This window comes from Mustela nivalis, assembly GCF_964662115.1.
Source record: "Mustela nivalis genome assembly, chromosome: 15".
NCBI lineage: Eukaryota > Metazoa > Chordata > Mammalia > Carnivora > Mustelidae > Mustela > Mustela nivalis.
Window position 1 is genome coordinate 66166743 of NC_139034.1, and position 17410 is coordinate 66184152.

Sequence of the window (17410 nt, forward strand, 5' to 3'; positions counted from 1 at the left end):
ATCAGCTTTAAAATAGGATGGCCATATAACAACATCCCGCTTATTTTATATATATATATACACATATATATGTATATATATATACCTTTATAGATATATAAAATGGGTATTATATATAATATATAGATATGTATTATGTGCACATATATACATACATATTTGTTTATATATACATGTGCAAGAGAGAGAAAATGATTTCTACTGACAGCAAAATCAGAATATAAAAATCATTTTAATGATTATTTCACCTGATTGGTAGAAATTCACAGAGCTCATTACATTTTTAAATACTTGGACAAAATATTTTTTAATTGAAATCATTCTCTTTTTGATCCTTAATTCATTCAACATTTCTTCCTATTGTGAATTTTCTGCATTCATTATTCAGGTCAAATGCCTTTGAATATTTTCTAGTTAACCAACAGCCCTCTTGCATGGAATGCTCATAATTAACCACACTATTACTTCTCAAATCTGCTGTATTCAAACATGATGTAAAATTATATTCAGCTTAGACAATATTCTATCTACCTGAATTTATAATAATGTTTTGGCCAAGCAAAAGTAGTACATACTTATCATATGAACTATTAGACTGTCCTTATTTCTAATAACCTGCTTCTGTTTGATTGAAATTTTGAATATAGAACTTAGAAACACTATTTTACATTAATTATTATAGAAGTTTATTTTTTTCATTTCAGACTTCTAGTCTACTGTGATTATGTTGAATTTGAAAAATTAAGATTTATTGCTTCATATTTTGTACTTGCTTTCTTATATTTGTGACTTCAAATATAATATGTGGATCATTATTTAATCATTCATTTAAAATAATATGACTGGTACCAGGGAAAATCTAGGAGAAAGTCCAAACTGACCTAGACCATCAGAATTATTTACACTTATTGGCTAGGTGACTTTCATTGTATTTTGTAACCTTATCATCAAGTTCTCACTTAAAAATGGCACAATTATCTTATCAAATATTTTGTTGAAATCAAACTAAATTATGTCTATAACATGACCCTCATTTGAACTTAGCAGTTCAAGAAAAAAAAATCAATGGGGTAAAAAAAGAAAAAAACAACAACAACAATAAAATTTGACTTGAAATATTTTTACTTTGAATCATTTCAATTGTCTATGTGATTTTTATTTTGAATATTGGTAAAATTTATTTCTAAGATTACTTGTTTATAGAATATAGAATCAACCTTTTTCAATTTTTGAAAAAGAAATTAGTCTGGATTTTGTGTTTTTTACTCTCTTCTACTCCTCTACTTCTCATTAATGAAAAACAGACTCTGGACTTTTGGGTTGCTCAGTACATTGGCCATCTGCCTTAGGCGCAAGTCATGACCCCAGAATCCTGGGATTGAGTCCTGCTTGGTGCTCCCTGCTCAGAACAAGGAGCCTGCTTCTCCCTCTGCCTGCTGTTCCCCCTGCTTGCGCACACTCTCTCTCTGACAAATAATAAATAAATAAATAAATAAATAAATAAATAAATAGATAGATAGATACATAGATAGATAGATGGATAAATAAATAAAATCTTAAAGAAAGAAAAGAAAAGAAAAAGAAAAATAGGCTTTACAATCATTTGGGGATGTATTTCATCTGGGCCTTGATGTTAAACTCACTTTAAGTGCCTAGAAATTCTTGAATTACAGTACTAAATCTTCCATTACTGGCATCTACACTTGTTAGCCTACTCTTCCAACCTCAGTTAAAATGCTGTTTCCTCTATGAAGTGTTTTTGAATCTGAACCTCATTTGAAAGTGATCATCTTACCTATTTTACCTAAAATATTTTATTTTTATAGTGTTCAATTTCTCTATAAAAATTATTTTTAGGGCACCTGGGTGGCTCAGTGGGTTAAGCCACTGCCTTCGGCTCTGGTCATGATCTCAGGGTCCTAGGTTCGAGTCCCACATCGGGCTTTCTGCTCAGCAGGGGGCCTGCTTCCCTTCCTCTCTCTCTGCCTGCTTCTCTGCCTATTTGTGATCTCTGTCTGTCAAATAAATAAATAAAATCTTAAAAAAATATTTTTATTTATTACATTCATATTTTCTATACTGAATATTTTTAAAATATCTTTTTCTTCAAAGTCCTTTTCAGCCAATTCCAATACCTCCCATTACTATCAAATACGCCAGATTATCTGTATGATATGCTTGATGAAGTGTGTGTCAATCAGCATTGCTCGGCCAAGGGTGGTTTGCCAACCTGATAATGCTCGGTCACTCTCCCTGTCATGCCTCATACTTCAGCACTTCCCCCAGAAAGAGAAGTCCTGAAATATTCATTGCATCAGAACATCCAAAACTTTTAATCTTTGTCTCTCCTTTAGACTGCCAAATATTCCTGAGTTTCTCTCTTCAGATTCTTAGCCCCAGCAATTCTCATTATCTCAACACTCTCTGATACCTTCAAGCATGTAGTTCCTGCACTTAAGCCATATATATATATATATATATATATTAAGATTTTATTTATTTATTTGACAGAGAACACAAGTAGGCAGAGAGGCAGGCAGAGAGAGAGAAGCAGGCTCTGCACTGAGCAGAGAGCCCGATGCGGGGCTCGATCCCAGGGTCCTGGGATCATGACCTGGGCCGAGGGCAGAGGCTTTAACCCTCTGAGCCACCCAGGCGCCCCAAGCCATATACTTTTAAATGGGATTTTTGGTGTAGTAAAAACTAAACTACTCTATCGTTTCTGAACTAATTAATTTTTTAATGTATTTCTTCCTGCCATATTTATATTCTTTCTCTCTCTTTATCTCTGTGAATGTCAATTTATCTATATCTACACACATGCCATATACAGCTCTGTGGGATACTGACATTTCAGATACATATATGTAATTAAGGGCAAAGATATAGTCCTACTGATTTCTATGTCAGCAATGTTTTCTACTCATTTGAAACTCAAAAATGAATAAATTAGAGGCATGTGGAAATTGTTCTTTGCTGGGATATCTGAAATTGCTTCCATAAGCAATTGTTTGTGGAATTTTTCAGTCAGACTAACCAGTGTGATGTCTTCTTTTTATCATTTACCATGTTCTTTCACTTATTTGGATTTTTAGAGACTTTTTATTCTTTTTATGTTACTCATGTATTCAGAATTATTTCTTTCAACTATGATCTACTATCTTTTTAATTTTTTATTTATTTATTGTTTTAAAGATTTTATTTATTTATTCGACAGACAGAGATCACAAGTAGACAGAGAGGCAGGCAGAAAGAGAGGAGGAAGCAGGCTCCCTGCTGAGCAGAGAGCCCAATGCAGATCTCAATCCTAGGACCCTGGGATCCTGACCTGAGCCAAAGGTAGAAGCCTTAACAGACTGACCCAAGCGCCCCAACTAACTCTTTTTAAAAACAAGTATTCCTTATACTATTTGGCTCTTACACTTTCAAAAGAGTTGTCAAGATTCAACAAGCAGAATAGACTTCACACTCATAAAAGAGAGAATATGTTACTACGTATTCTACAGATAGATAATTTCGATGGCTCAACTAGGTCTAATTTTTCAGGATTCTAAGAGAAGAAACAGTTCTTATAAATTCTTCCTGGTAACTGTCAAATAAAATATCTATTTATGTTTGGTCTGGAGATCTGGGTAACTAACTGCCAGTAGATTCATTTATACCAGTACTTGGAAAGTAGCCCATACCATTTCCAATCACAACATTCACAAAACCTAAGTGGATTCTTGTCAAGTACATCTTTTACCAAAAAATTTGCTAGATGAGTAAAAATAAAAATGAGATGTTCTAGTATTTTACTTTTTATTTTTGCTCTTCCATGAGCACAAACGAACTAGTGTCCTTGAATTATTTGTTCCAAAATTCACAATTAATTAATTTTCTCTTATTACTTAGAATGTCTGCTTAAACTCCAGCCATCACATCTGTAATCCAATCAGCAGATTTTTTTAAGTGAAAAAAAAAAAAAGACTTTTTTAGGGACATTTCCATTGTAAGGCCCATATATTTTATTTCTCTTATTCTAGATTTTACATATATAAATTGCTAGAAAATACAAGTTTAGGCCATTAAGTGTCAGCTAGAAATCATTGATATTATTTCAAAGAGAGAAAGGAAGAAGATACGATGGGATGAGCAACAGGGAATCTCTGTCAGTTACCCATTTGAAGAGGGTCTCATAATCTTTGTTGATTTATTTATTCCAGTGCCAGTATTAGTTTTATTTTCACTGACCATATCCAGGAGTGACAAAATGGCTTTTAAAAAGCATTACACTTCAGGGCACTTGGTTGGCTCAGTGGGTTAAGCCAATGCCTTTGGCTCTGGTCATGATCTCAAGGACCTGGAATGGAGTCCCACATCGGGCTTTCTGCTCAGCGGGGAGCCTGCTCCCCCCTGCCTCTCTGCCTACTTGTGATCTCTCTCTCTCTCTCTGTCAAATGAATAAATAAATAAATAAAATCTTTAAAAAAATGTTTAAAAAAGCATTACACTTTACAACTTTTTAAACAAAGCAAATTGATGGTGTCAGTGGTCCAATACTCTGGGCTTATTCTATGATAGCAGTATTTCATAAATTGCTGTATCAGTTTACTTTACTAAGCAGAATACTGCTACCCTAGAACAACTTGGCTTCACTTTATATAAAAAAAGTTGACTCAAAAGAATAACCTTTTGTCATATTCCCTGGCTTGTCTGCAACCAAGAAACTTATGATGAATAAATGTATCAATTTGTCAAGTGCAATCTTAAAAAGAAGATACATAAGTTTTAGTGACTGATCATTATAGCAGGTTGTCCATTTAACTGTAATGGAATATTTTAACAAATCATCCTAGAAATAAAACTTAAAAGCATTACTACCATTAAAATATGTTTTAATGAAATGGCTCTATTGAGGATGCCCCTTACATGAATTATTTTTCAAAGAAGGTATTTAAAATTTAAATATTTAAAAAAAAATTTAAAAATGTCTAGAGTTATTAATTGTTTGTTAATATGGTCCTTATTTTAAAAATCAGACAATTGCCTTAATGGAGACATTATGTGACTAACTGAACAAACAATTATGGATATGTATCCTGATTCTTCAGAATTTTACTGAGTGATAGCCCCCAAAATGGCCCTTTATGATGTTTATTGTCTCTGCTTTATATATTGCCATAAACGATATTTTAGTGCAGTAAAGGCATGTTATATTACATGTATTACAGACAGGAATAAATAATGAATTGTGACATTGCTTCAGTAGTAACTATTGTGATAGTAATTTTTTTTACTATCATGATTAATACATAAAGCCGTATAACTGTTTAAAGTCATTCTTAGGGGGAAAAAAAAAATCACTGCATGGTGAAATAGAAAAAGTCATGTAAATTCGAATGGGTACAAACAAATTCCTCACCATTTAGAATCACAAACCAATAGAATGAGTTAATAGGTTGAGTTTCCAGTATTAGGACAAAATTAAAGTAGTTTCTTATACACAATAGGTAGAATTGATATGTGAGTGTGACTTCTAATAGTTCTTATGCTTCTGAATATGTGTTTTCAAATAAAAAAGATAACAGGTTATAAGGAAATAAATAATTTTCTTTTATGATTATACTAATTAATGGAGAGATACTGAAAATTTTCACCCCAATATTTTTTCTCAAATAATACTTGAGAATATCATTCTGTATTTATATATCTAAGAATCTATAGCCCTATTCTTCAGGTTTTTGATAGTGCTGTACTAAAGTAGACTTACCAAGGAGTTTGAAATAATAGGTCATTTCATCTTTAGAATTTAGATGAGTTTTCTATGAGATTGGCCTGTAAAAACATCAAAATTAATTTTTTGATCAATTAAAAAAGCACTTGAACTGAGCACACAATTTAAAAATGAAATTTATTCCAGAATATTTAAATAAATCAATCTAATTTATTTATTGCCATTTTAATATTATTTATTTCCAAATGGATATATATTCACATGTATATATATCACCAGAATTAAAAATTTGTACATATGCATATTTATAATAATTTAAATATATGTAACAGTCATACTGCCAGCAATAAATATACACACAAAAGAGGTAATTGAAGACATTTTAATAAAGAGAATATTTACAAAAGTGTAGGGAAGATTAATAGAAATCAACTGAGAATAGTGAAGCACAGTGATGTAGCAAAAGAAAAAAAATTATACCTGTACAGATGAGGAGGTAAGATAGATCAGTGTTCACCACATACAGAAGACTTCTAAGAGAAGAGAAACGGTGTGACAGGAACAGTTATTTTCTGAAGATAGGTGGGTGATGGGGAGAGATCTAGCATGTCTTTCCCTTCAATTGGTTGATTTCTATGTCTACTTTTTTTTTAAATTTTTTGAAGATTTTATTTATTTATTTGACAGAGAGAGAGACAGAGATCACAAGTAAGCAGAGAGGCAGTCAGAGAGAAAGGGAAGCAGGCTCCTCGCTGAGCAGAGAGCCCGACGTGGGGCTCCATTCCAGGTTTCTGGGATCATGAGCTGAGCGGAAGGCAGAGGCCCAATGCACTGAGCCACCCAGGCGCCCCTCAATGTCTACTTCTAAACAGAAGCTTAATTGTGGTCCTCCTCCCAAGGCAAAGCGTGATAGAAATGGATGGGGAGTAGATCTGAGAAAGTAAACAGAGTTTACAGTCCATATTCTTTTATAAGAGCTTTAGGGTATTTTCAGAAGCAAGTGAAAGAAATACTGAAACTAGCTTAAGCAAAAAAAAAAAAAATATATATATATATATATATTTTTTTATATATATATATACACACACACACACACACACACATATATATATATCTCGTTACTGATCATATTAATCCTGACCTGCTAGTATTCCTAGCATAACTATTTGGGAATTTTAATTACACTGGGATCAATTTAATGAACAAAGACTGAGTTGTGGAGAAAGAGATGTTAGGTCATTGAAATTAGGGATAGTACCACTAAATCTCACCGTCCACCCATCCATCATTCTTTCCAGTCATCCATACATTCTCGAATTCATTGTTTATTTGCCATTTTTTGTCATTCCTATAGACAGAATTTCTTCATGTGGCTAAGATGACAGTGACAGATTGCACCTTTCTGTTAATGATCCCAAGGGGAAAATGTTATTTTCCCAATTTTTCCATATTTATTTAAAAGAAAAACACTGATAGACCCTATTTATCAAATGCATTCAGAAGAATATATTGGGAGAGATATGCATCATTTAAATAACTGTGACCAAATAATTTTGCACAAATTCATGTACATGAATTCACATCAAAAGAGATGCCTGGCTGCTAGGTTCCTTGAAATCCTTATCTCCTTTCCTCTGCTCCACCTTAGTTACCTATGTCCAAGGTCAAGTTCTGGCACTAGCTATAATCAGAGTTTGTGTTACCTCTGACACAAATTATTTAATTAAAATTAACATTCTAATTTATAACTACTAATTCTTATCCTTCTGGTTCATTTACTTAAGTTTTCTCAATACAGTACTTATTTAACCTTTATGAGATCTAAAACATATGTAATCTTCCTTTTTTGAAATATTCCTCAGAGGGATGCCTGGGTGGCTCAGCCAGTTAAATGTCTGACTTTGGTTTCGGCTCAGGTCATGGTCTCAGGGTCTTGAGATAGAACCCTGTCTTAGGCTCCTACTCAGCAAAGAGTCTTTTGGAGATTCTGTCTGTCTCTCGCTCTCCGTCTGGGCCCTACCCTATCTCACTTGCACTTTCTCTCTCTCTCAAGTAAAACAAGATGGGATTGGGAGGGAGTCAAACCATAAGTGACTCTTAATCTCACAAAACAAACTGAGGGTTGCTGGGGGGAGGGGGTTTGGGAGAAGGGGGTGGGATTATGGACATTGGGGAGGGTATGTGCTTTGGTGAGTGCTGTGAAGTGTGTAAACCTGGTGATTCACAGATCTGTACCCCTAGGGATAAAAATATATGTTTATAAAAAATAAAAAAATAAATTAAAAAAAATCAATCTAAAAAACAACAAACCATATTTCTCAGATATCTTCTAACTTCGTTTTTTTTTTTTAAATTTCATTTATTTATTTGACAGACAGAGATCACAAGTAGGCAGAGAGGTAGGCAGAGAGAGAGAGAGAGTGGGAAGCAGGACCCCCCCTCTGACACCCCCGAGCAGAGAGCCAGACTCGGGGCTCGATTCCAGGACCCTGACATTATGACCTGGGCCGAAGGCAGAGGCTTTAACCCACTGAGCCACCCAGGCTCCCCTGACTTCTGTTTTTTATTCTGATTTAGTCATCTCATATTCATTCCTTTGTGCTTTATCTCTCTCACCTGTACTATTATTTAAGTATTTTCTCTGTCATTGGTATCTTTGAACCTTTACAGTAATATTAAGAAAACCAGTACTATTATCCTCATTTACAGATGAGAAAACTGAGACTCAGGATTGATCTGTGTAAGACCTCACAGCTGAAATCAATAGCAGGTCTGCACAGCTGCAGACTCCATGGTTTCCACATTAAATGGAATTATTCATCTATATAAAATCAGAGAAAAAGAAAAAAAATACATGATGGGGAAAATTTACTTATAATTTTGAGGTTTAAAAATGTACCTGTAGAACACCTGGGTGGCTCAGTGGTTGAAGCCTCTGCCTTTGGCTCAGGTCATGATCCCTGGTCCTGGGATTGAGCCCCGAGTCTGGTTCTCTGCTCGGGGTGGGGGGTGGGGAGCCTGCTTCCCACTCTCTCTCTCTCTGCCTACCTCTCTGCCTACTTGTGATATCTGTCAAATAAATACATGAAATCTTTAAAAAAAAAAAAATCTACCTGTAAACTCCCTGAAGGGAATATCTGTGCTGTTAGGGGTTAAAAACAATTTTATTATATATTTTTAAATATGTAGTTTAAAATATACTGTTGTTTCTCAGATTCAAATCATAGAATCAACTTCAAAAATTGCTGTGACTATGCTGTGAATTTAGGGGATCAGGAACAGAAGACAATAAAAACCTGCATACATGACACTACTCTTTGTAGCTAAAATGTATTATTGCCTAAAGAATGCCATTTGTATTCCTATTTCCAGGACTGATAACTTCAAATAATCATGTTTGTCTTTCATTTTTAGAATTCCACATGGAATTATAATAGATATTTAGAAGGATAGGTGAGTTAGAGACAAAGTATATATATATAATGGACAAGGTAGCATAAAGTAATGTTCATGTGTTTTAGATAATCTGAAAGTTAATTGTTCATCTAGCTGTTTCCTAGCAGTGAGAAAATTACATAACCTCTACAATTACCAGTCACTTCATCTGGAAATTTATAACAATATATATCTAGTCATTCAATAAATAATCGTGGAAGGTCTCCTGGGTGGCTCATTTGGTTAAGTGTCTGCTTTGGTCTCAGGTCATGATCCCAGGGTCCAGGGATAGAGCCCCATATCCAGCTTCCTGCTCAGTGGGAAGTCTGCTTCTCCCTCTGTTACTTCTCCCCCACTCCTGTTCTTGCATATTCTGCTCTCTTTCAAATAAATAAATAATCTTTTAAAAATAAATAAATAAATAATCTTGGAAATTATAAATTAATATTCAAGAACACACACAAGAACTTAGGATGAAATTGACAAAAATTGGTAAAGTGCAATATTAAAATATGAAAGATAAATAACATTGAACTAATTTTTTCATATTTCAAAAATTTTCAGAGAACCATTTCTTGCTGGGAAAAAAAAAAAAAAATACTGTGATTTGCTTGACCTGAGCTGATTTAAGAAACTTTCCTGTCAAACCAATTTTGTTTCTTATGACTGCATTTATGTTCCAAGACAATTAGGATTTGAAAATGCTTTTAAATCCTGGAAGTTAGTCCATCTTCTTTCAAACTTTCTTCTAGCCAAGAGTAGTTGGCTTAGTTAGGAATAACGGCTTCCAACTACCAAGAATGAGTTTCTTTTTTTATTTTTAAACATCATCTGAATCCTGATGCTTTCTACATATTTCTTCTATAAATTAATCATTGCTTTTACAAATGTAAATTGATACCACAAAGAGCAAAACTTTGCAAAATGTATTAGTAAGTTTTCTGGAGTTTTATAAGTGCTTTAAGATTAATGGTATATGTATGCACCAAAGTAAAACTGCTTCAATTACCACATTAAACTGAAGAAAACTTAAAAAGAGGGAAGGTCATATTTTATATTCAACTAGTAAAATATCAAGTATTTTTCCACCATATTTGATAAACTTCAAACTCCTTTGGTATGTAATGCTCTATGGAATAATTAGACAGTTACAAAGAGTAAAAATGAGATTAATTTCAATCATGTTCATTTGGGCCCACTGATAATGAAATGCAGCTTTTAAAGAAAGAGATAGAGAAAGCTCTTGGCTTAACAAAGATAGATGGTAATTAATTCAAATTTCCATTATAGCAAAGTGCTTAATACTTTCAGGTAGCCAGAGGACTTCATACTTAATTTTTTTGAGTAGCTTAAAAACTTATCACTTTAGCAGTTACTTGGAAAAATACACAACACAAAGGAAACTTCTATTATTAATAAAAGGGCACCTCATTGTTTTAACATGTAAATGATGGCAAATTTAAAATAAACTACTCCCAACAAAAAATACAAAGTAGACCTATAAAAACAAATAGAAAAATAATTGTCTCTGCTTTTATAATACCTATTACTTTTGTGATATTGATCACTTCAAATAAAAAGAAAGAAATGTATGAATATATTTTTAAATTATGTATTTCAATTTAACTGTTTAGCCCTCAAGGGTTAAATAAGAGTTTATAATTTTTCAGAAAACAGAACCTATAACACATAACACAGAACCTATAAAACATAACACAGTCTGCTTTGGTGAAGGTTTCCCCAGAGAAGGAGAGAAAAAGTAGTGGTGGAAATTTCTTCTCTCACTTGACAAACATTCCTATAACTGATGTCCAGAGGCTTCGTTGTGGTTTTGTGTAGTTTATGTTTGCTTGATGTGTAGTTAAAAATACACAATGAAAAAAATGCAAATGCTCCATTAAATTTGAAGTTAAATGATGAGTTAATATTTAGCATAAGTATGCATGATATATTATTTGGGACATACTTATTTACCAAAAACAACAACAACAACAACAACAACAACAACAACAACAAACCCACCCACTTGTATGATACTCAAATTTAATTCATTTTCTACTTTATTTGGCAACATCAGTTCAGTCATACTAAATTCTCAGTCAGTTAAAATCCTTAAAATCCTTTCTAGTGTTCAAGGAAGACTGTTCCTTTAATTTTTACTAACTTTCCAAGATAAAGAGATAAGAGATATTCTTAACAGGTAGGCAAACTAAAATATTGGAGTACGTTTAGATGGAATAAATACAACTCAGTCATTAGGCCTGTTTTTTAGCTATTGCTCTGTTATTTTCTTTTTATTATTACATATCGATTTTAGGCATGTAATATTCCATGCTGACTTACATCTTTATCACATAAGATTTTTTTTCCCCTTGGGGAGAAGAAATTCTTAAATTGGGACAGAATCTTGTTCACAGTTGCCTCAATTTTTAAGTTTTCTCTATATTAGAATAGAAATGGAAATATATAAGTAAAAAGAGCAATATAAAGTAGTGTTTGGCTTCAAGGTGTGTGGAAATACATAGTAGTTTCTGGTGTGTTTGTTTTTTTATCATTTCCCCTTTCACTTTACTTATGCCACATCATCAAAAATCTAAGAATCCTATATAGTATGTTTTCTCTGAGCAAAAAAGTAAATAATGGATAATTATTGTTTTCTTTTACTTCATTTCTGATATAGAAAAAATTAATTTTCTCTCAGTATTTCTGTTGACATTATAATATTTAGCTAACCTTTATCAAGTTCATTAAAGACCAGATTCCTGGATAGAAAAGAGTAACTGCTTGTAGTGAGGTATGACGCCTGTCAGGTTCTCTCTTTCTTCCTTAAGCAAACAAACAAACAAACAAAAAAGCATTCATTTATTCTACAAATAATATCAAGTGCGTACTGTGTACTAAGTATTATTTTTTAATGTATTACTGGAAGGGCATTGAGGAGGTATTTTTTCTTAATTCTAGGAACAAATTGTCTGAGAATTAAACTGAAAACTCACCATCAATTGCCAGGATAAGGAGTTAACCCTAAACCCTTCATTCCCAATAGGAGAAAATAAAGCCAAGTTCCATTTTATTAGGAGGCTCATACACAGGGGTAATGAAAAACCACACAAACCCCCCAAAACCAGCTATCCCAGGATCTTCAGGTGTAAGGACCTAGTTCCTAGTTTTCCCACCTATCTTTAGAAGCATTGACATCCCATGACATCCCATCTCATAGACTACGAAGCACAAAGCAGCTTGTATCTTCCTGCACAGGGCCATTTTCTCCTACTACTTTCTTGAAGGAAGATGCATAGAGAGGAGGATTCTTCTACAACCAAAGTCTCCCATACCCAACAGAAATCTTGACCTGAAACATACTCTCACAAAATAATGGGAGCATGAGAACCCAAATGCATTTCTACACTGAAGAGCTTCTTCTTTGTTCCCCTCCAATAAAACCCATTTCTTTCTTTCTTTTTTTTTTTTTTTTTCCAATTTTATTTATTTGACAGAGAGAGAATACAAGCAGGCAGAGTGGCAGGCAGTAAGAGAGGGAGAAGCAGGTTCTCTGCTGAGCAGGAAGCCTGACGCAGGGCTCAATCCCAGGACCCCGAGATCACGACCTGAGTAGAAAGCAGCCGCTTAACTGACTGAGCCACCCAGATGCCCCTAAAACCCATTTCTTAATCTATTCTGATTTTGTGAAATCTGTTTAAACAAACATGTTTCAGTGTCAGCACTGAAAATATCTCCATTTTATGGAGGTTTTTGGAGGTATATTCTTATTTCATTTGTATGAGCATTCAGTATGTAATTAAACTTCCTTTACATGGTAACTATGCTACTTAAGTCTATTTTTATGGCTTTTTATTTGATTTTTTTTACATTGATTTTTATTCAGGCTAATAAAACTTGTAGCTCTCTAGAGAAATAAAAGGCAAAATAATGTAAAACAGAGAGAGTAGTAGTATATTTTTAACATGCATGAACTGAAAAACATGCTGGAACTAAAAGTAGAGTAAATCAAAATTGAACATATTTCACTATTCTACATATTATTTTCTCACCTTTTTATTGAAGCATATTGCACATACAAAAGTGCACAAATCACAAGTATATGCCTCAAAATTTTATAAACTATTAGTTTATTAATAAATGGTTTGGTGAAGCTTTTTAAAAATGATGGCTATTGAATTTCATCAAATGTTCTATATGTTGATAAGTATGAGTATATGATTTTTAAATTCTGTTAATATACTGAGTTAAGTTGATTGAAGTTTAAAGGTTAAACTATCATCATATTACCCTTCAATGAGTTCTGTGTAATTACCTTATAGAAACTTGTGTAACATTGATGTTAGCTGTTTAACTAAATATTTTCTAGGATTCACTAATGAAGTCATTCGATCCTGTATTTGTGGAAAGGCATTTTTGAGTTTAAATTTTCTTTATATTTTATGCCTACACATCTCTTATCAGATATTTGACTTACAAACATTTTCTCCCATTTTATGGGTTGTATTTTCACTTTCTCAGTGGTGTCCTTTGAAGCCCAAAGTTTTCTGAATTTCAGAAGTTAAAATAAAAATAATAATAAATATAAGAGCAATATATATATTGCTCATATGTATCTCCTTGTATTAAAGGACACCACCAAAGCAAAAAGTGGTTCTTTGAAGAGAGAAGCAGAGAGAGAAAAATAGAAAGAATAACCAATACCAAGAATGAAAAAGTAAGCATTTCTACATAACCCCCAGCCCCCCCAAACAGTAAGAAGATAATGAGAACACCTTTAGAGGTGTCTGGCTATCTCAGTCAGTTAAACTTCCTGACTCTTGGTTTCAACTTAGGTCATGATCTCAGTCACGGAATGGAGCCTCACATCAGGCTCCACGCTCAGCATGGAGTCTGCTTGAAGATTGTCTTCTCTGCTCCTCCCCTCACTTGTGCTCTCTCTCTCTCAAATAAATATATAAATCTTAAAAAAAAATTAATTAATTTAATTTGCATTTAGTTTGTTTAAGGTAAATTATTAAGATGACCTCAGACACTAGTCAAGTGTTTCTTTTGGTTAGTTTATAACTGGTTGATATTTATTATTCTATTTTCCTTTGTATTATCTTCATAGCTACATATTATTTATATTTGTTTATTTATTTACTAAAATTATTTTAGAAAATAAGTTGGATTTTTACAATAAGTTTCCTTGGCATATCAAAATCTAACAGTAAGAAAACTACTTTGATTTCTCTTTGGATAATACAGAAACATTTCAAAATTTAGAACACTTTAATTTCTTTCACCTTCTTCTCCAATCATGTTATTTTATGTAATTTGTTTTTATATATATATTATTATATATTATATATAATTCAACTATAAATATATATAAATTACAAAAGAGATTCAAATATTGTTTAGTATAACTCCATTCACTATACATAGCTATACTTATACCTATCATGTGATTTATTATTCGGAAACTCTGAATGTTCCAGTGAAATCATCTTCTCCTTCTATAAAGAAAATCCCTTAGTATTTATTTTATCATAAGTTTGCAGGTGACATTCTATCAAATTTCATTGCCTGAAAATGCATTCATTAAATATTCATTTTTGAAGGATAGGTTCACTTGGTATTGAATTGTAGGTTTGCAGTCATTTTCTTTCAGCTTGTCAAAGATGTCATCATTATCTTTTGGTACTTTTTCTTTTTTCTTTTCTTTATTTTTTGTTTGTTTTTTTGGGGTTTTGATAAGTCAGCTACCTGTCTTATGGATGTTCCTTTGAAACGAGTACTCCATTTTCTTGACTCCTGCTTCGGCTGATTTTTAAAAGATTTTCTTTTCTTTTCTTTTTTAATTTGCTACCTAAGTATAACTTTCTACTTCATTCTGTTTGGGGTTCAGAAAGGCTTTTAGCATTGTGGATTAGTGCCTTTTTGTTTTATATTATTATTTTATTTTATTTTGTAACAGAATTGTCAGTGTTGCTTTTCAAATTTCACCTGTGTTATAATTTCCAACCTACATTATATAGTTAAAATTATTTTCCTGTTATCTCACTTTTTCTGGGTGCCTTAGGAAGAGGATGTGACCACAATCCTATCAACTAGCATGCATCCTAAGTGTTTTGGAAAGTCTTAGATAGGCTGTAAGAAACTCAGTGGGTTAAGCCTCTGCCTTTGACTGAGATCATGATCTCAGGGTCCTGGGATCCAGCCCCGAATCAGGCTCTCTGCTCAGCAGGGAGCTGACTTCCCCCTCTCTCTCTGCCTGTTGCTCTGCCCACTTGTGATCTCTCTCTCTCTCTCTGTCCAATAAATAAATAAAATCTCTAAAAAAAAAAAAAAAAAAAAGACTTTTTTTTTTTTTTTTCCTGGCTGAGAAATGTGTGCTTTTATTTGCCCTAGATCTGAATATCTGAAAGATTCGAACTATCTTCCACGTCAACAGTGAATTACAAATAACATGTGGGCCTCCATGTTGGAAAATACATTGAATTGTATTTTTTTTTCAAGATTGTATTTATTTATTTTAGAGATAGAGAGAGCTAGGGGAGGAGAAAAGGGGAAAGGTAGGGGGGAGAATCCCAAGCAGACTCCCACTGAGGTCAGAGCCCCACAAGGAGCTCAATCCCACAACCCTGAGATCATAATCTGAGTTCAAACCCAGAAATGGGTGCTTAACTGACTAAATCACCCAGGCACCCCTTGGATTATATCTTTTTATTTTTTTAAGATTTTATTTATTTATTTGACACAGAGAGAGAGAGATCATAAGTAGGCAGAAAGGCAGGCAGAGAGAGAGAGGGAAGCAGGCTTCCTGCTGAGCAGAGAGCCAGATGTGGGGCTTGATCCCAGGACCCTGAGATCATGACCTGAGCCAAAGGTAGAGGCTTAACTCACTGAGCCACCGAGGCGCCCCGATTATATCTTTTTAAAATAATTTTGTTTTATTTTACTTCATCGTGGTAAGTGTACTCTTTAATCACTATCCCCTATTTCCTCCATCCTTTCACCTACCTTCTTATGATAATTTCAAAAATCAGTTTGTTCTCTATAGTTAAGGGTTAATGTCTTGGTTCGTCTCTCTCTCTCTCTCTCTCTCTTTTTTTTTTCTTTGCTCATTTGTTTTGTTTCCTAAATTCCACATAGGAGTGAGATTATATGGTATTTGTCTTTTTATGATTAACTTATTTCTTTTAGCATTATACACTATAGTTCTATCCATGTCATAGGAAATGGCAAGATTTCATTCTTCAAGACAAAATAATATTCCATTGTATGTATACACCACCTTTCTTCTTTAGCCATTCGTTTATCAATGGACACTTAGGCTGCTTCCATAGTTTGGCTACTGTAAACAATGCTGCTATAAACATAAGATGCATATATCCCTTCGAAATAGTGTTTTTGTGGTTTGGGGGCAAATACCTAGTAGAGCAATTACTGGGTCATAAGTTAGTTCTATTTTTATTTTTTTGTGAAATCTCCATACTGTTTCCACAATGGCTGCACCAATTTGCATTCCCAATAGCAGTGTAAGAAGGTTCCTTTTTCTCCACATCCTTGCCAACACCTATTGTTTCTTGTGTTTTTTATTTTAGCCATCCTGACAGGTGTGAGGTGCTATCTCATTTAACTTTTGATTCCATTTCCCATGCAAATCATGAGAGTGATGTTGAGTGATAATGAAGAGAGTTTGTTGAGCATCTCTTCATGTATCTGTTGACCATCTGTGTATCTTCTCTGGACAAATGTCTGTGCATGTCTTCTGCCCATTTTTTAATTGAATTATTTGTCCCTTGTCTTGAGCTGTAGCAGTTCTTTATATAGTTTGGATACTAACCCTTTATTGGTGTCTTTTATATTTTATTTAAAAAGAGTCAACCATAAGTGACTCTTAATCTCACAAAACAAACTGAGGGTTGCTGGGGGGAGGGGGTTTGGGAGAAGGGGGTGGGATTATGGACATTGGGGAGGGTATGTGCTTTGGTGAATGCTGTGAAGTGTGTAAACCTGGTGATTCACAGACCTGTACCCCTGGGGATAAAAATATATGTTTATAAAAAATAAAAAATTAAAAAAATATATATATATAAATAAATAAATAAACAAGAAAAATTTTATTTGAAAAAAAAAAGAGTTAACCATTATTTCTTTTGTATCTCTTAGATATTCTATCCTGGATATCATTGTTTCTTAGAAGTCTTGCATTTTAAATACACGATTGTTACAACTTTTAACTGTATCCTCTGTCACGATTGTTACAAC